The 18787-nt window shown below is 46.5% G+C and overlaps 1 protein-coding gene across 8 annotated transcripts in view; it reads left to right on the forward strand.

Annotated features, from left to right (window-relative positions):
• The window catches only part of DUSP7 (dual specificity phosphatase 7), a 330623-nt gene that overhangs the window by 41974 nt on the left and 269862 nt on the right, over positions 1 to 18787 (forward strand). For 3 of the 8 annotated variants that reach the window (XR_010475029.1, XR_010475030.1, XR_010475045.1), the window contains exons 7-9: positions 2392 to 2588; positions 5758 to 5911; positions 12382 to 12453. The gene's annotated coding sequence lies outside the window, so the exon portion shown is untranslated. Of the gene's footprint in view, positions 1 to 2391; positions 2589 to 5757; positions 5912 to 8143; positions 8159 to 12381; positions 12454 to 13033; positions 13175 to 18787 lie in introns of those variants that run through there. The other 5 variants (XR_010475031.1, XR_010475032.1, XR_010475028.1 and 2 more) reach the window with 4 other exon arrangements.

Here is an 18787-nt window from a genome sequence, read left to right on the forward strand (position 1 = left end):
TCAGTACTGAAAAGCAGCCCCCTCTCAGAGGGGACAGGTATGGACCAGCCCCTGCCTCACTCAAGTCAAGGGATTTAGGATGATCAGCGCTGGGCTGCGGGCTGCTTTGCTGTGGCTCTTTCTGAACAGCTCTGTGCGATTCTGTGCATTTCCCTGGAGTCTGCTGGGGCTTCCCAGCATGAGCAGCTCATTTCTGCCTGTCCAGGCTTCAAGAAGTGCAGCAGAATGCACTTGTCCCCTCTGCATCCCTCCCTGGGCCAGGGGCCCTGTGAGGCAGGGCACATCTGCGACATCTGTGGAAACCTGGGGCAGCTGCGCAGTCGGGGGTCCCGAGGAGTGGCCAGGTAGTGCCTAAGGAGAAGGGAAAACTACTTTCTTTCCCAGGAGTCAGTTAATTTTGTTTTCTGTCCTCCCATTGCTAAGAAAGCTTGGCCGTGTTGGCCAACACTGGTAAGGGGGCAGCGGGTTTTGGCAGCTCCAACTTGCTTGCCCTTTGTCAGCCTTTGCATTTGCTCTGCTGGGAGACTCTTCTGCATAGCAAAGGATGTCTCATTATCTCTGAACGGAAATGCAGCTCATAGAGTCATTATCTTCTTACCATGTTAGCATACTTGTAATTAACCACAGAGCCTTTTTTTTTTTTTAACTCCTTTCTTCCAGTTCTTGCAGCTGTACCTCACTAAGCAACTGAGGCATGTCTGAAAAAGAGCTCTGCCTTGAACCGAGTGTAACTCTGGTCTTCAGCGAAAACCAAAGGCAAAGGTCTAGCTCCCCCAAACAGGAGGCGGCATGGGAGGGAGCTGCTAACAGGTTCTTCTCTCTCTGCTTGTCCTCGCCTCTCCTTTCCCAGTCACACCATCGTATGAGCCCTGTACAAAGACCTGGTTTTTGGGGACACCTTTGCAAGCCATCCATAATGAAGTTGTCCAGGCAGCTGGCATGTGGTGCTGCTGGGGAATGCGTTGAATAGCTTTCATAGCCCCTGAGTTATGGCTCTATTTATCCTATAGAGTTTTGTGGAGTATGGTTTATGGTTTGTTCAGAGAATTTTTGTAATTTACATTTGTTGGTTTCCTAGTACCCTTAGTTTGTGGCTGTCGTCATTAGTAATGAAAAAAAAATCAATGAGGAATGACTCTGAGTCTGTTTTGGTAGATGGGCTGTGCTTTGGTTAGTGAGGGAAAAGCTTACATTGAATGCCATGTTATGAGTGAACCATTGGTTTGATTGTCTCATTACTGCCCAGAAATGTTGTCTATGTGACCAATGCATAAAGCTTTTGTATGTGTGGATATATCCAACAACATAAGGGATGCAAAAGCATTTTCTGAAGGCCTCTCAGAGGCCACCAGTTTGAACATCCTCCAAAACTTGTTGCTGATTCAGGGTAGCTAGGGCATTCCCAGGAAGAGCTTGTTTTTTCTCCACTGATTTTCCTGCCTCTGTCTATGGCTGATGGGAGAGCAGGGCGCAGATGGAGTGGTTACTGGTAACTCTCCGCTGCTCTCGTGAGCCTGAAGGCTGCACCTTGGCTCGGGGATTGTATGTGATGTGGCCATGCAGGGGCAGAGCCAGGGACTTGTGATGGCTGTCCCAGGGCTGCGAAGGTTGTGGACGCTTCCGTGGAACTGTGGGTCTGCAGAGCAGGAAACTCCCTCTTCCTCCTCCCCAGGAAACCACCAGAGGAAGCAAAGTCAGTGTTCACAGACAAGGACCAGCGTGAGTGGGTGCTCTGGGAGGCAGCTGTGCTGCCCCTGTTCACCTCGGTGCTGTTGGTCCTGCTCTTTTTGAGCAGAGCTTGCTTGCCCCTGGGCTGCAGCCAGAGGGCTGTGCTGGAAAGGGCCTGCTCTGGCCTCCTGGCCGGAGAGCCCCCAGTCTGGCTCTGACCACCATGGCTGTGAGGCCTCTTGCTGCCAGCAGAATGTCTGGGTCAGGAAGGATTTCTCCATGCAGCAGGACACTGAGCAAAGGAAGGAGATGTCTGCGGGCTGGGCGGCTGCCTGGGCTTCCCAAGCAGTTCCTTGGGAAGTACTTGCTCATTTGATATGGCCTCTCCACGATCTGCCACAGGGGATTCTGAGCCCAGGCAGGAAGAGTAGTTGCTGTGCAGCCAGATATCTCCCTGAAAAAAATGAAGCTTAATCAGCTAGTGTTGACTGGGCCAGCCCCAGCACATGAGAAACAAGTACTTATGGCAACAAATGAGCTGTCAGTTGTCCCCTTCTGAGCCCACTGAAGGAGTTCAATGGACTTTTCCTCAGGCCCTTGGTACCTAGATGTTGTGTGCTGACATGTTACCTGTCTCAGTTCTTGAGGCTTCTGTTGTAGCTTGTATGATGGGCACGTAGGTGTGTTAAGGGAGGACTGACCAGAGTTTGTATATATTTTCAGGATCCCCTGCATCTGTGAGGAACAGCCCTGCTGCCAACTTCACAACATCCTCTCTTTCTCCACGGAGGAAAGACTTTTGAGCCTGCTGAGAGTCGCCCAGTTGTGTGGGACAGCGGTGGGATGTGACTACAGAGAAGTGTATATGCTTGTCTGCTAGGAGCCCCCACAGCTCTGCAAAGTGTTCTCAATAGCTACCAGTGAGTCTTCAGAGTATTAATTTCTTGGCTCAGACACTGTACAGCTCATGCTTTGTTGGGCATTAGTGAATGGGAAATGGCATCTGGAAAGGAAACTTGGCTATACTAAGCAGATGATACTGGAAGTAAAAAATGAATTTAAAACCCATTATTTTAAGCCATGGCTTGATTTAGAGATGTTGAAGCTTGTGTGATGGGCATGTAGGTGTGTTAAGGGAGGACTGACCAGTGTTTGGGTACAATTTCAGGATCCCTCTGCTGCCAGCTTCATGGTGCCCCCTCTTCCTGCCATGGAGGAAAGACTTTTGTCAGGAGCACTAAATTAGGTGCTCCTGCCAAGCTGGAGGTTTTGTGGCAATTGCTATATTGGGAAGAAAGACTGCATAATGTCCTTGGATCTTCAGAAACAGAGTGTTCAGTGGTGCTACAGCTGCCCAAACACTTGTTCTGAAATCTGTGCCCAGCGCTGGCGCACGTGGACCTGTCTGTTCAGTTCCTCACTTGTGGGCAGCGAGATTCAGCTCCTTCCCTCTGTGCGAGTCTCCTCTTGTTTCCTGTACTCATTTGTGACCTTCTTGGGAGGGCTGGAAGCCTCAGGGTTTTCCCTTGCGGGATGATTGCTCATCCTTGAATAAGATGTTTACTCTTGCCTGTAATTGCATAGGGCTTGAGCAGCGCCAAACCCTAACTGTGCTTCCTTCCCATCTCATTGCTTTCATGTAGAGACATGGGTGTGTGAATTGCTTGGGGAGGTTCAAGTTGTGGCACGATAAGCTCCATCTCCAGGCACTTTCCCAATCTAGTTTGTCAGGAGCAGGTTCTGCTTCTTGTTGCCCGTTCATCGCAATCTCTAGCATACATCAGGGTCTCCTGGCCTTCCTCCACTGCCCTGCCCACCTCTGCCTCTCAGCACACTGGGGAACCAGCTACTGGTTTTAAAATTGGAGGGCAAGCATCCTTTGTTCCACTTTGAGAAATGAGGAGGTTTGGAGCAATGGAAGGGAAAGGACCATGAGTCTGTTCCAGTATTTATTTTGCTTATTGGAAAACAAAAAACATTTACCAGGCTGCTTTCAGAAACCAGCAATCCATAAGCTTGGTTTTCATTAAAAAGGCACTCATTGTTCTTCCCCTGAGGATTTAGTGACATTTTTCAAAATTTTCTGTGCACAATAATTGTATTTTTTTTAATCAAATTTTGTTTTGACTTTGTGACCGCAATAAAGTTTAGGAAGCTATTTTTTATTATGGGTTAAAAAATATTCTGTGGATTTGACTGCTTTCCTTGATTACTGGATCATACTGTGATTCTTCTCCCAGTTGCTACCCAGCATTGTAAATGCTGCTTTCAGACTCTGAGAGTTGTTCCCAAAATGGCTTGGAGAGCTACTGTCTGTATCATCCCTTGCTCAGCTCTGCTGCTGGGACCATGGCAGCGAAGGTTATGGATGGATGTCATGGGGAGAGAGAGAAGGTGGCACCTGAGCCCCCTCCTCCTGCAAGGTCTGTCTCTTTCCTCTCTCTTTTCCAGACTCCAGAAACGGAAGCGTTTGTTTCTTCTGGTTTAGTTTTACCTTCATTAGATCTCAGCATTGATCAGAAGTTAGTTAGTTAACGTTTGCTGGTGTTTGTTTGTTTGTCTGGTCGTTTTTTTTGGTTGGTTTTGGTTTTGTGTTTTTTTGGTTGTTGTTGTTTTGTCTCTTCTTATAGCACTTCAGAACTGAAAAATAAAGTGTCCTGGTGATGACATTAGAAGTCCTCCTGCAAAGTGAGTCCTAATACATCCATGTTAGTAGACTCCAGATGCTGTTTAGCATTGCTTCAGGGATGAGGGCAGTGAAGAGAGAAGGTTTCCCCTTGAAAGAGGATTCTTGGAAAATCTGTGCTTGCTTTGGAGACAGGGAGTTGATCTTTGGGGTGGCACCAGAGAATATCTGGAAATGGGGAGATGACCTACAGAGACACTACGTGTCTGGTGTTTGCCATAACCTGGTCTCCAGCTCACTAAAAGCATGTGAGCAGAAGGTCAGGGGAATACGTCAGACATCCTAAGGGTCCTGTGTCCCCTGGGTACAGGCCCAGGGCAGCTGCCCGCACATCACATCAATGTAAATCGTGTCTGTGCGTATTGAGAGGAAGCATCTCTTGGATGGAGGGGCCTGCTCAGCTTCCAGGCTGGATTTGCTGCTGAGATGGGGAAGGTGTGGTGGTCTTCCAGGAGCTGAACCAGGGCTGTCAGGTCACTGGACAGCCTGCAGGTAGTGCTGCCTGTAGCGCCACTGTTTACCTCATCTAAATGTCAGCTCTGGACTGTAAGGGCACAGCACTCATCTTATTACCAGTCAGCTGAGCCCTACAGCATGACCCTGTCTTCTGCTAGAGCACCCCTTGGGTATCCTCCAAGGCACCTTAGAGATGGTCAGGTTAGGTTAACAAAATAACCCCTGCATGGATTTTTTCTTCCTTTCCTGGAGGGGCTGTTGCCTTTCCATTCTGCTAGGACACATGGTGGCATTTCATTCCTGTGAGGTCAACTGATTGTGGCTTTAACCTACCAGAGAACATGGATTCATCACTGCTTTACAGTGAGACTGGAGGGTTTTTTAAAAACATGCCAGAATTCATCCTTGGTTATGGATTATAAGGCAGACATGATCAAGTAAAATCTGTGATGCTTCATACGGGAGGGAACCGAGAGCAGATGACTGTGTGAGATGGAAGATCATAGAGAAAAGAGCCTAAGTGTACTTACCTATGGCACAAAATTATTTTAAAAAATTCAACTTCCTTTTCAGTTTACGGCTGGAGCTTTCATAACTAGCTATGTAAATAATGCACAAAGTATCTTGACTATTCTCCTGTGTGTTAAGCTGCTGCAGCCAGTGTAATTGCTTGCAAATATTGTGTGCCAACAGCAAGGGAAAAATTTGGTTTGCTCTGTATTTATTGCATTTCATTCAGTTTAGCCACTGGAAGCAGCTTGAGTCAGCTCTGCTTTATGTTTCTCACACCCTTAACCCAAAGCTGCATTGTTTAGGTTCCTAGTAGAACTGGTTGGTGACCTTTTCAGATGATTATTTGTTAGTAAACGCCGCATCATGTAGGTGATGACTTTTAAGAGAGAAATGTAAATTTTGGTAAAATTTTTATGGCTACCTCTTGTGTACAGAGACACCTGCTCACTCCAGTACAGCCTGGGATCGGACACTCAAGCTGTGTGATGTGAAAGCTCTTACCTCCAGATCCAGACCCCGCTGATCTTCAGCCTCTTTCCCACTCAGCTTTGGACTGTTGGCTTTTCTTCGATAGACATGTGGCATCAGGTATGCTCTAAGCCCTTTTTTCAAAAGGCTTTAAACTTATACCACATCAAGTAGTTAAGTGATCAGTCCCTGAAATACACTGTAAAAAGGCAGTTTTTTTTTTTCTGAGTGATTTTTTTATTCATGACTGAGAGGGAATTCTGCCAAGAGATTAAGCAGGAAACATGGTATCTGCTCTTGAATTGTGAAAGTTTCTGGCTCTGAGGGGCTCTTTGAGACTGCTCTCAAGACCTGCCCACTCTTGCAACTTGCACTGAGCCAAAATGCTTCTCTCCATGACTGCGTGGCTGCTCCAGGGAGCCAGGCCTGGGCAACTGCGTGAGCTTTTTGGTCTGATTTAGCAATTAGTAACCAGTGCCTAAAATCATGGCACAAATTGAAGCACCTGAGAAGTGTTGGATTGGGACTTGGTAGAGCATGGTTCTGCTTCCAAGTATGCTAACAAATGGGCAACTGGAAGCAGCAGTTTGCCTCAGTTCCCCTATTTGCCTTTGAGCAAGGCATCTGGTTCACAGGAGTGAGCCCAACTGGTCTCAGGAGTGAAATCCTGCCTGTTTAATCTGTAGAAAGGAAGAGCTGTGTGCACCATTTTTACTTTTTCTGTTTGGAAGTAAGTCTTTCACATCCAAAGTTGAAAAGCTCTCTTGTTTTTGTGTGTTAACACCCACAAACTGGAAAGGCCCAATCTCTTGCTTTTCCTGTCCCCAGTGCATTTTGTAGGGAGCTGCCTTTGCTTGGCCACATCCACTAAAGGGCTGTATTTGGAAAGCTCTTCATGTCTGACCAGCCAAGCTCTGATTTGGATTTATGCACGGATTGTTTGAAGTTCAGGCATAAAACCTAGGAGGGTTGATTTTATTTTGCGTTTCCTTATTGAGGGGGGCTGGGAGGCCAGGCTGCCAGAATCAATTGGACTGACTTGTATATCTTCTCTCCTGAAGCCAGCTGACAGTTTTAAACCGTCTTTAAATCAAACTTTTGCAGTTAAGATTTACTGGGAGCTTTTTACAAATGAAATGCAAAATCTGGTGCTCTCCACGTGGAAGACAAATTCTTGAATCTGGCTTCCTGTGCATTGACAGAAATGTGAAGCTTTCAGGTATATATTTACATGAACATGCTGCTGAACTCTGCAGTGGCGATAGACACTTGCAAATGGCCCTGCTCAGAAAGGAGAGGTATCCTAGTGTTTGAAGGCAGATCCTTTGAGCCTCGTAAATTTATGGTAATGAGGGCCCAGAAGTGGGTGAATGGGACAGGTACCTATAAATATAATGAGCTAGTCTTGCACGTAGAATAGCTACATCCAGCTTTATAAATAACAGCAGCCTTTTAGGTTTCCTAGGAGGTCTGGCAGCCTTACAAATGCGTGTGCTGCTAGTTGTCTGAGACCAGACATCAGAAAGCTGATCATGAGTGCTGTTGGCCCACCGTCTCTTTTTCCCTGCCCCCATTCCCTCTCTCTTGGTGTGGTTTGTGGTGGTTTTTTTTTTGTTGTTGTTTTGTTTTTTCTTTCTGTTTTTGGTTCCTGAAACACAGACCCAGCCTGGTCTGCAATCTCTCGCTGTTGCTTGCTGAAGATGAATGATTCATCAGGCTCAACCTGATAAAATTGTGCAAGCCAGTCACCAAAGTTAATCAGACCAAAAGGAAGGAGAGGAAAGAAGGGAAAAACAAACAAACAAAGGCCCAGAGCTAGTTCTAATTTTTGAACCTCCCCTGGGAATTTAAAAATGTATCTATAATGGTCTCAGCCCAGGTTCTCCATCCTCCTCCAGCCTTCATTGGGAAATCTGTAAGCAACCCAGGCGATGGGTTTTGAAGTGCAACTTCCGATGTTGCAATGCAGAAGGGCATGATTCAACAGGCCCCCGACTGCTGTCCGACGGCTCATTCATGGCGCCTTATTTATTAATAGTGCCGGGGAGCAGGCGGCTGCGGTTGCAACCTGCTAATCACTTCCACTCGGATTTGTTGTGTCACACCAGCAAGGGTTGAGGTGAGGGGGCCGAGGAGCTGCTGACATGAATCATGCGGTGCTCTGCTGTGCAATTAGGAAGGAGCCCTGTGGTTCTCCGTGCACTGGCGAGATTTCTCAGGCCTGAAACATAACAAAGACTGCCACCCCTTCAGCAGGGAATTAGCATCATCCTTGCTGATCCTCAAGGAGGCTGAGCACTCACTGGAGGCTGGGTTGCTTCGGTTCAAGGGGAATTGGGGCATGAGCAGACAGAGCAAGGCTGATAGGTCACTGCCGTAGTGGGGAGGACAGATCTGGGAGAAGGAAGAGTGGGAGATGGGAGGCTCTGTGTGAAGCCATCACTCCCTACCTGCTGTGTGGCTGCAATAGTCCTGCTCACATCCACCGTATGGCTAAACGGAGACAGGGTTGCGCAGGCGGTTGCAGTGGGGAGTGCCTTTCCCCTGCCTGTTTCCTGTGATGCTCAAGGGCTTCCCAGGCTGTTGCTTCCACGTCTCCAGTTTCTCTCAGCTGGTTGCAGCAGTTGCGTTGGCAGTGGGTGCTGCACAGGACTTGGCAGCTTCAAGCCCAACGTGGCCACAGGCCCCTCTTGGCCACCTGTGCTGTTGGGGGCCAGTGAGAGAGCATCACCCTTGCAGTCACCTTTCATGCCAGTCTGTCTGGCTGTTCTTTGCATCCTTGGTGCTTTTGCCTTCAGGAATTGTGACCAGTTCTTAGTGAGTGTGAGGATATTTGTTAAACCATGAGACCTTCACACCACCAATAGCCTCTTCTGGAATGAAGAGACTAATTAGCCACTGAGAATGCTTCAAGGGATTTCATCAAATGATCCTGTGATTCTTTCTAGCCTCTGAGTCCACATTACAATAGAGAGGCTTTGCCTTTACTCCCTCTCATTTTAGGTTAATTTTAGTTCAGTTCGGGTTTGGTATATTTGGTATTTGACAATATTGTATCAAAACATCTCCACATGATTTTAATTTAGAATTAGCTTACTGTGATACTGTCAAGAGAAAACCACATGCCAGACCCTCAGCTGCTGTGAATCAGCAACAATCCATTGATTTCGGCTGGGCAGCACTGATTTATTCCAGCCGAGGATCTGGCCCACCCTTATTTAAAAGGAAAACCCATTTTGTCACCCTGGTTACTGAAACATTGCATATCAAGATGGGATGTGTTTAAACCACCTCCTTTTTGCTTTTCACCACTTGTGTCATTTTGTTTGTATTTTCCACTACTCCTCATTTTTTGCTGGGGCAGTGAAACTTTTCTGTTGGAGATTATTTCACTCTAAGCTCACAAGCCTTGGCACAACTGAATTCTGGGAGGATGGGTTTAATGTTGCACTGAATATGAAAAATTACATTCTGCAAAATAGGGCTTCTTGCTGTAATATTCTAGTTCTTGCGTGTAACCTTCACACTATACAAGGTGGGGGTGAGGGGAATATTTCCTACTGTTCTCTATTCATATGATGCTTGAAGAAGCCAAGAGTTGATATGTGATCGCACTCTTCAAGTCGGAGAGCACCTGAAGAGCTGGGTACCTCTTGAGACAGATAAGAGGATTTCAGCCTGGCTCTTGTGCAACTACTCGGCAAGAATTACCTTTCATGGGCTAAATGAGAGTCACTTCATTCTTGTGAAAAAGCATTTGCTTTACACAGCAGAGTTATATTTTTCTGTTGGCGCTGTCAAACTGCTTTGTTAAAACGCCACGGGTGGCAGCTGCATTATCCACTGCATCCCTTCCTTATGAGGGGAGATACGATTGCAGGTGGGAGAGAGAGAACGAGCGCCCCTCTGATTTCTGATCTGAATAGCCTCAGGAGCTCTTACACCTGGCTCAGGGCAGGTTTGTGCATCAAGATGGTCCACAGGTTTGGCAGAAATCCTCTTGAAGTTAGTGGCTTCTGCCTAGGTGATGTTGCGACATCAGCTACTTTCCTATGACAAGAGGAAGGAACCCCCTTTTTGACAGGTAACAGGAAAAACAGCAATGTATAATGTTATAGGTTGGGTGTAACTTCCACCCCTCATTTACTACAGTTGTAAGAAATTATTTATGCTCCTTTGTGGAATCAGGGAGCTGAAACAATGGTGGCCTCCACCCCAGCACGCGTCACCACCCAAAACAAAGGCACGGCCCCAGCCTGCATAGGTGTGGGCAGGTCTCCCTGGCTACTGCCGGGAGCCTGGCAGGAAAGGCAGCTGGGGAGGGCCCCAGGCAGAGCAGCAGTCGGTGCTTTGTGGGCTGACTGGTGGTGAAAAAGAAGCTGTGTCTGGCGTGTTGAGGAGAGGTTTTGTACCTGCTTCCTACACGAGCAGGATTTCTGCTGGCAAATAACTGGCACTGCTGAAAGGCAGAGTCTGCATGGAGTCAACCCAAGGCTCTGGTTATCCACTTGTCTGAAAGAAAGTCACTAAAGAAAATGAACTGAGTTGGAAAACAGAAGGCATTGGCAGGAGAACAGCCTGTTACCGGAATATATTCGTTGTGTAGCAGTAAATGGTGGAGCCTGATTTGCCTGGCCCTGTGCAAATCCCACTAAGCGTTTACAAACCAAGAAGTGATGACTGACGCAGAGCAGAGGGGCAGCAGGGGGAGAGTGAAGTGCATTAAATCTCTAATTTTCATTTGACTCAGTTCCAGGATGACACAGTCCACCCTAGATTAAAAATAGCTATGGAAAGGAGTAGAACACTTCTTTTTTAAATCAAGCTTCTGGATGTCTTTCGGGAGCATCACAGGTTTGATTCAGTCTCCTTATTTAGCTTCTATACCAGCCTGTCATTGGAATTGAACCATCACGGCTGAAGTAATACTGTGATGACTCGCAGCTGTCACAGAAACCTTGGGCTGCCTTCCTCATTTGAACATGAAACTGTAAGGAAAACTTAGCAGTATCCTTGTTGTTCCCCAGAAATGCTTTTCTTCCAGAGGTCAGAGGCAGTAGGGCCTGTTTTGGGGGCTAAGAGGTGTGACGTCTGTCTCTCAGCGTAAGCTTTTGGGAGGGCTGTTGGGAGTGAGGACTGATGCTTGGTGTGGCTTTCCATTGCTTCTTTCAGTTGCCTTTGCAGGTGCGTCAGTAGAAACACCTACCCACTGTCCTTTTGAGTCTGGTTTGTGAAAAAATACATCCTGCATCACTGCTGCCTGTGTGTGGAAGAGAATTTAAAGATACTAACTTCCAGCTTTTTTTTCTTTTTTTGTAAGTTTGTGGAAACAAGTAGTAGCTAAGAAATGAGATCTAATTACTTCTTCACACCAAGTTGCAGCAGAAGTGCAGACCTTGTTAGAAAAGCCTCCCCTGCAAGACCCCCCAGAGGAGACAGTTGTGAGTGAGCGAGGTGGGGTTGTTACTGTCAGGATACAGAGCTGTGTGATCATGGGAGCCTGGATACAGCAACCCCTGGGACACCCCATTACTGCCCAGGACATCTGGGTAGGTTTTCTGACTCCCTTATCTCCTCTCTGCTTGCATTGGGACTGTAGCAAACTCCTTCACTCTGCACCAGTAAATGTGATTTCTTAGAATCATCAGCTATGGCTTGTGTGAACTGGTGTAACCGTGGAATGAACAAACCTTTGCCTGTTCCTGCTACTGGAAGATCTGCCAGGTTCATTGGGGGAAAGTTGGCTTTGCCCCTCCTCAGGTTAGAAGTGAGTTAATAACTCCTTTCGCCAGTTGTGTGGAGCTGATAAAAACTTGAACTGGCCCAGCTCTTTGAAAGCCGTGGCCTCATCTTCATGGGCTCTTCAGCCTCCTGGCTGAGAGAGGGAGGACAGATGAGCAGTTTGGTGGACAAACTGAAAAATAAGGCAGAAAGGGCAGGAATCCCCTCTTGAAGAGATGGCAAATGAGGAAGAAGAGATTTAGCCCCAAACTTTGCCTTTGTTCAACTGGCATTATCTCCAAGTAACCTCATCAACTAAAACCGTCAAGTTAAGTAAAAAATCACTGCTTTGAAACAGTTGGGGATTTGAAACCCACAGGCTTTTTATTGCTAGAATTATTTGAGCATTTGAATAGCTTCATATGTTTATTCTGTGAATTTACTGTTTTCTGTAAAACTGAGCTAATTACCCAGGTTTCTTATGGTCGGATAGGACTGACCGTGCCACATCCAAGGGTTGAGCGGTGCCTCGCAGAAGAGTGTGGCTGGAAACAGACTGGTCTGGCTTTGCCAATTCTTTCCAAGCGTTGTTAATGGCTCTGTGGTGTATTAGAAATGCTGCTGTAGGATGTTTCATGCTGCTGCAGACCAGAAGAAAAATCTTTTCTAGGAACTCAAGCCCAAATAACATCACGACTCCATGTATTTCTTGGTTTTCTCTGTTATCTCCTGGTGCTGCCTCACACTACTATCTCTCCCCCACCCTTTAGGGAGGCTGCGGTTGTTCCCCGTGTGTGAGTGAGGGAGTGTTAGACGCTTCCTTGTAAGGAGCGTGCACTGGCCTTACCTGCTGCTGCTTTGTCTTGCAGGAAGCGTGACTCGCACAGATCCTGCTGCTTATCTCATGTGGGAGGCAGAGAATGTCTTCGTCCGGCAGTGAGGTAGGAGTGACCACTTTGACGTGGAGATGGGGCTTTTCAGTGGACGGCAGGGCTTTTGCTGCTGCTGTTTGTCGTGACGTGCAAAGCACTCCCATCAGAGATAGGATCCTCTCAGGCTAGGCATGCACAGATAGATAGGGATTGTTCTAAAGAGAAAAAAAATGTTAGATAACGGGAACACTGTGAAAAGCTGCAGAGAATCATTGACTGTCCCATGTCCTTTTGGTGGGCTAATGGTACACGGGCCCAGCAAAGTCAGTTCACTGTGCAGAAAATGAGTTTCTCAAGAGAAAAAGTGTCTAGTGCTCCTTCAGCTCAAAATATCTGCGTTTGGCACATCATTGCAATAGTCTAACATGCACTCAGCATATGCAGCCAGAGAAGATGGCCGAGCTTGTCATTGTCATAGTGGTTTTTTGTTCCGTTATTTTTCTGCCAGTTCAGTGAACTGAGTTGGCTCATGGAATGGCCAGAAACATCAGTGTACAGAGTGGAATCAAGGTTGGCCCTTCTGACAGCTGTTAGATTAAGCCATCTGCTCTGGTTTATTCAGTCCTGGTGCTGCTGCTTCTCTTCACAGGCGGATCCCTGGGATCTGTTAATTTCTGCAATTTGCAACAGTTCTTCATGGTGAATGAAGAAGTAGAGATTGTGCTTTCCAGTGTGATCCACGTGGCACTGTTTGCCACTGCTGAACCTTTGTGTGAAAGCACACAAACAGGTGGGTAGCTCACAGCTGGAAGGGGACTCCAAAAGTGAAGGAGAGGAAAACAAGGAGCGTCTAGTGTGTGTTGCTGCTCACAGAAGCTGGCCCTGCAGTAAGGATTGGTTAACATTTAACTTACAGTCCTTCATGGGTTTATTTTCCATCACGGACAAGGAGTGGGCTTCAGTCTGGATAGTTTAATGCAGTTTGTGCTCTCTGCATCCTGGGGTTGAGATTGCAGCACCTCCTCAGCACAGCACCTGAGCTCTTAAAGCCATTGCCAGACTCCTGTAGCTCTTATTGGAGCTTGGGTTTCACCTCCTGTTCTTCAGGCTGTGTGAGGTGGATGGAAATTGCAGGGTTACCTTGCATGCATTTTTTTCTTTCTGTCGTTTCATCATATCTCCCTGCTTTCAGGCAGGCTGTTATAGCTGATCCAGCATGAAACTTTGGAGGGGGAGGGCTTTGTAAAGTAGTTAAGGATTAGGAAGAAGTGGGTAGATCGCCTGGGGACCTCGTGGTGCCTGTCCCTGGAAGCTTCTAGGAAGAGGCTGGCTATAGCTTCAGCCCTGCTACACTACAGTGGCGCCTGTTTAAAGATGGGATGTGAACTGCTTGTCTTTGCACCATTCCTTCACCTCTGCTTTGCAAACAGTGCTCGCTAAGATAATCGGCAATAACAAATGCTCATAGAATATTGCAAGTGTATGAATAACTACGTAAGAAGTATTTGGAAATAGCTGCTCTTGGTATTCTGGGTTTGAGCTTCCACACAAGAGCTCCAAATAAGTAAGCAAGAAGGCGACACACATTCTCTTAGTGGTGGGTACCCTTTGCTGAATGGGCATGGGCAGTGAACCCATGCAGAAGCTGTTAGTAATACTCGTGAAGTCTGATGTGGTCTCGCTGGACCAAAGGCTTTATGCTATATGTGAATGCAGTGACTTTACTTTCTAATACCTGGTTGGCTTTAGAAACCATCTGCTTTTTTATCTCGTTTTCTTTCATGAAGCCAACATTTCTTGTTGGTTTGGGGTGTTTTAGTGACTAGAGAGGAATGTAGACTTCTCAGAAGCACAGGAACTGTTTTGCTCTTTAGCAGTGTTTCTCCTCGGTGCATGGACAAAGAGGAGATCTGAGTGGAAAGAATCAGAGTCATGAGGCTAAGGAGAGCCGCAGGCACGAAAGAAAGTCTTAGAGACAGGATGGAGTGGCAGAAAAGCTGCGTTTTCTCAAGGGCTCTGTGCATTGCATGAAATGAGATGATCATGCTGCATTTTCTGCAGCGGGTAACCACATGTTTTGTGTGTGCTTTGCTTGTTCTTTGTGACCCAGAAGGTGTTTCTCTTCCCAGCCCTTAGCTCTTTCTTTGCTCTGAGTCTTTTGATTTGTTCTTTCTTGTTCTCTTCTACTTTTGGTGCATGAAGCACAGGCCAGAGGTGCTTGCTACCCCTTTGACACCTCAGAACAACCAATGCTGGCCAGGCTGTGAAACAGAAGCAGCTGTAACATGGGGCCTCCCCAGCAGGTGTCCGGTCCTGGTTCTGTTCCATGTCTGTGCACACATCTGGAGGAGCCAGTCTGCTCTTCAGCAAGCCAGAAGTCATCTGCAATTTGCCTCCTGTGACACTGAGTCACAGGAGAGAGGAAGGTCTTGATTCACTGTCGCATGGGAAATGCTCTCGTCTGGGCTTCCTTTAGCATTTCCTCACTGAGACGTCAGTTCAGCGAAGCATATGATTAGAGTTTGTTTGAGCTGCTGTCTAGACATCACTATCCCCCTCAACATGACAGAAAATGTCCTTGTGGCACTGTGGCTGTTTCCTGAGGAAGTGTCAACTATTTCAAGTGGAGTTGATTGCGTCGATATTCCCTATTTGAAGCGAATACTAAAATTACTTTGTTAAAAATCACAACTCTGACAGGTTTATTTTTTCCTTTTATGTTTTTGCAAACTCTGTCACTTCATTAGTGGGGAAATATGCATGTATGATGGAGAGGATTCTTTTTTTCCCTGCTGCCAAAAGAAATACAACATTTTAGGGAGAGAGAAAAGCTTCCCATTGGTTTCATCAGTAGTTGAAACTTCAGAAAAGTATCTCTCTTCTATTTTTTCTGCCATTTTGGAGGAGATTTTCCACTTAGAGCCATTTTCTTGGAGGTGCTGACCAGCTCTGCCTTGGCTTTGGTCCGAAACTGTCTCTGATGGACAAAACTGTCCTGGAAATGTCTCTAGAATAGCCCTTCCTGTGAGATTTTGGCTTCCTGCTGGGCTGACAACACAGTGGATTTGGTGGGATTTCCCCCGTGCTGAGAGGGACGTGCTGTGGCTGCACTGTAACTGAAGTTCCAGGCTCCTCCTGAGCAGAGGACGAATCTGTGAAGACCACGGTCTACTTAAATACTTGAGGTTTTCACACTTGAGGGTTTTACTAGTGGCTATTATGTTAAATCCTTCACAGGTGGAAGGCAGCCTTTAGATTTGTCAATCTTATGAAAGCAATTTAGTGTATGGAGTATTGCGCTGGGACCCCAGAGAACTATTTTGGGAAAACTACTAATATAACACCAGCCATCTGACTGTGCTGGGCAATGTTGTTTCGCTCCTTTATTCCCTCTTTAATCCAGTGTTGGCTCACCTATGGCAGGTAGTACAGCTGGAGGTGCAGTGATGGTGTCACTCAGACATCGAGTGCTCTGGATGCCTATCTCAGGCAGTTCAGACAGGTTTCTTTGTTTCCTCCCTTCCCAACTAAAACGCTGGAGCCTTGTAGCTCCAGTTGTGTGGAATTGGGTTGGGACTCAGAGAACTGGTTTATTTTACATTTGTGCACCAACTGCCATTTGAAGGTAGTGGTTTAGTGTCATTCAAGGTGATGTTGAGTCCCTAAAGCCTCTTTCTAAATCCCTGGTGCCTTATGTTGCTCTTCCTGAGATCTGCTGTGCTGCAGACCTTGCTTTTATGGAGTATGCCAGGCTGAAAGGTGCAGCCTGCAGCTCAGATCACATTTACAGAGGGCTCACACTAGATTTAAGCCTATATTATGTTTGTTCCTCTGTGATGCTTATATTTGTCTTGTACTTTGTCTGGGAATTTGGATTGTGTGTCTTGGCTGGACTCTGCTATATACGTTTAATCCCAGCTTCTTTGCTCTCCTGCAGGGACTCACTAGGGAACAGGAAGTAAATGGAGTGTCTTGTAGAGACGACTTGGAGGGAGAGCTGACTTCCAGCCAAAAACCCCATCCAGCTACAAAAGCAGCTGTTTCAGCCCGAAGAATTTGTAAGCAGAATTATTTTCTTAGCACCTCATCACGCTTCCTGCAGGAGCTTGGGCCGTCAGACAGGTTTTCCATCCTGGTCGGCTAGGAAACACGAGGTGCTTATTTAGATAGGTTGTTGAATACTGCTTGGTGATCGCAAGGCTGAGAGGGCTGTGTGGGTGAGGAGGTAGAAAAGTCTTGAGGCATAAAAGTGGAACATTTGGGCCAAATCAACACTGGAGCTTTGGAGTCAAGTTCCAGCCTTTTTCCTGTGCCTGCTGATTCCAAGCCCCAACTAGAGCGGGTTTGCTCACTTTTGCAGCTGGGTCTGGCAGATGTGTGTGTGCCTCAGGAACAGCAGAAAGCAGGAATTTTCCTAGGCTGTGACGCAGTCTACCTGGAGGACTGGCTTTGTCCTTGCTCCAGGGCAGGGATGGGGGGTCCCAGTTGTCCAAGCGCTGGTCCTGTCTGGAACTTCTTCGGCACTGAGAAGTACCTGGCGTTAAAAAGAGAGAATGTCATTTGGAAGAGATTAATTGTCACAGGAAAGTAGAGAGATCTGCTCCCTATTGCTGACATACAGGTCCCACTGTCAGTTATCTTATGGAAAAAAAAAATCCTCTAGATCTTGACAAGAGACATAAGGAAAACACATTTGTTTGATCTAACAGCACAGTTAAACATCGTGGGCTGGTTCCCCTTTGCTCTTGTTTCCCCATTGTTCTGGAGTGGGGAAACTCCTGATCTCAGCTCTTGGCATCTTTGCCAAGCCTCATCTTGCCAACATGGCTTGTGTTGAGGCTGTGTCCTGGAGACAGACCATGGTGCCACAGTTCACAGAGAGATACAGGTTATCCTTTTCTGCCCCTTTATGCCTTTGCAAGGCCCATGGGACTCTAACTTACATTCTCAAATTTCTCAGTTACCAAGTTGGTCCCAGCTGGATCTGTTGTACCCTGCTTCAGCCTCCAGAAAGCCCGTGTCATGGGACAAGAGACCTTTCAGTCACTGTTCAAGCTTGGCCCACATTCTTGGGTAAGGGGTAAATCTGCCTATGTTTCTCAAACGCAGCAGTAAGCAGCAAGTTCAGAGTCATGGATGGCAGCACAACCATGTAGTGCGGATTTGCTGAGGGTATGTGTCCTCATCCTGCCTGCATATGTCTGCCCGTGGGGAACAGTTACAAAATTGTTTCTCTGCAATTTTGATGGCACTTGCTGTCTTTTATTGCACTCCCTTATATTCATAACGTTGGTTGATGTAATTCAAGAACAATGTTAAAAGTAGTCAACTGCCACCAGCCTTGCTGGCTGGCTGTTCCAGGCCACCATTCCAGTAAGCTCCAGAAGCAGGGTTCTGGGGGGAAGTTGCTTGTCCTGAGCTGAGGCTTTATTGCTATGAGCAAGCCTTAATTACAAAGCAAATGATACTTCTAGACGTGATTGTCTGAATTCTTATGGCACCCTTACACAGGCAGCAGGATGCAGCATTCGTTTCTTCCTGGCAAAAACTGTTGAGTATCATTTGCGGTGTCAGCCTAAATGCAGGGGTGAATTTCATTGGGTAAAGTGATGCCTGTGTATGGATGAAAAACAGATGGAAGCGTAATGTGAGCTAGCAGCTAGAAATTAAAGTTATATAAATGTAAGCTAGAAACAAGGTACATGGTTTTAACAGTGACTATTTAACTGTTGGCACCAGTTACCAAGGTATACAGTGTTTCTTCTGTCTCTTGAAGCCACTGAAGAAACTGAGTCTTGCTATCTCAGCCAGAAGAAATTTGGAATATCAGATGAAATTCAAGAACATTTTTATGCAGGTGACCAATATGAACATTTCTGCTGCCCCCCTAAGACTCTAGAAATCTAAAAATATTAGTTTTAAAGGTAGTTGGTATTCTTTAGAATAAATATTACTGTTCTGCAACAATCCCTTTTTCCATTTTCTTAACGCTGTTTTCGTAACATCTTACTCTGAGCTGGTGGTTGGCAATCAAAACTGGTTGTAAGCTCTGTTCCTTAAACGCCTTGATATGTCTGTATAATGTGGACTGGTGGTTTATACCCAGATGTGAAACAGAGGTTGGTCTATGAAGAGGCTTCATGCTGAGGTCGTGACTTGCTGAGCATTTCTTTTGGTGGCAGTATGGTCAGAAGTTTCTCCTTCCACTCTTGCTTCTTTTCTGCTTTCTTGTTTGCCTTTTTTTTTTTTTTTTTAAATTTATTTTATTTTAAAATAAAACTCCAACACCATCATATGCCAGAATGTGATTTCCTCCCAGCTGCAAAGGCTTTCATCTTGAGAGCTTTCTCACTGACTTTCAGCCTTGGTTGTCATCCTAGGGCTGTGTGAATTTGTGTCTCCA

This window comes from Columba livia, chromosome 10 (assembly GCF_036013475.1).
Source record: "Columba livia isolate bColLiv1 breed racing homer chromosome 10, bColLiv1.pat.W.v2, whole genome shotgun sequence".
NCBI lineage: Eukaryota > Metazoa > Chordata > Aves > Columbiformes > Columbidae > Columba > Columba livia.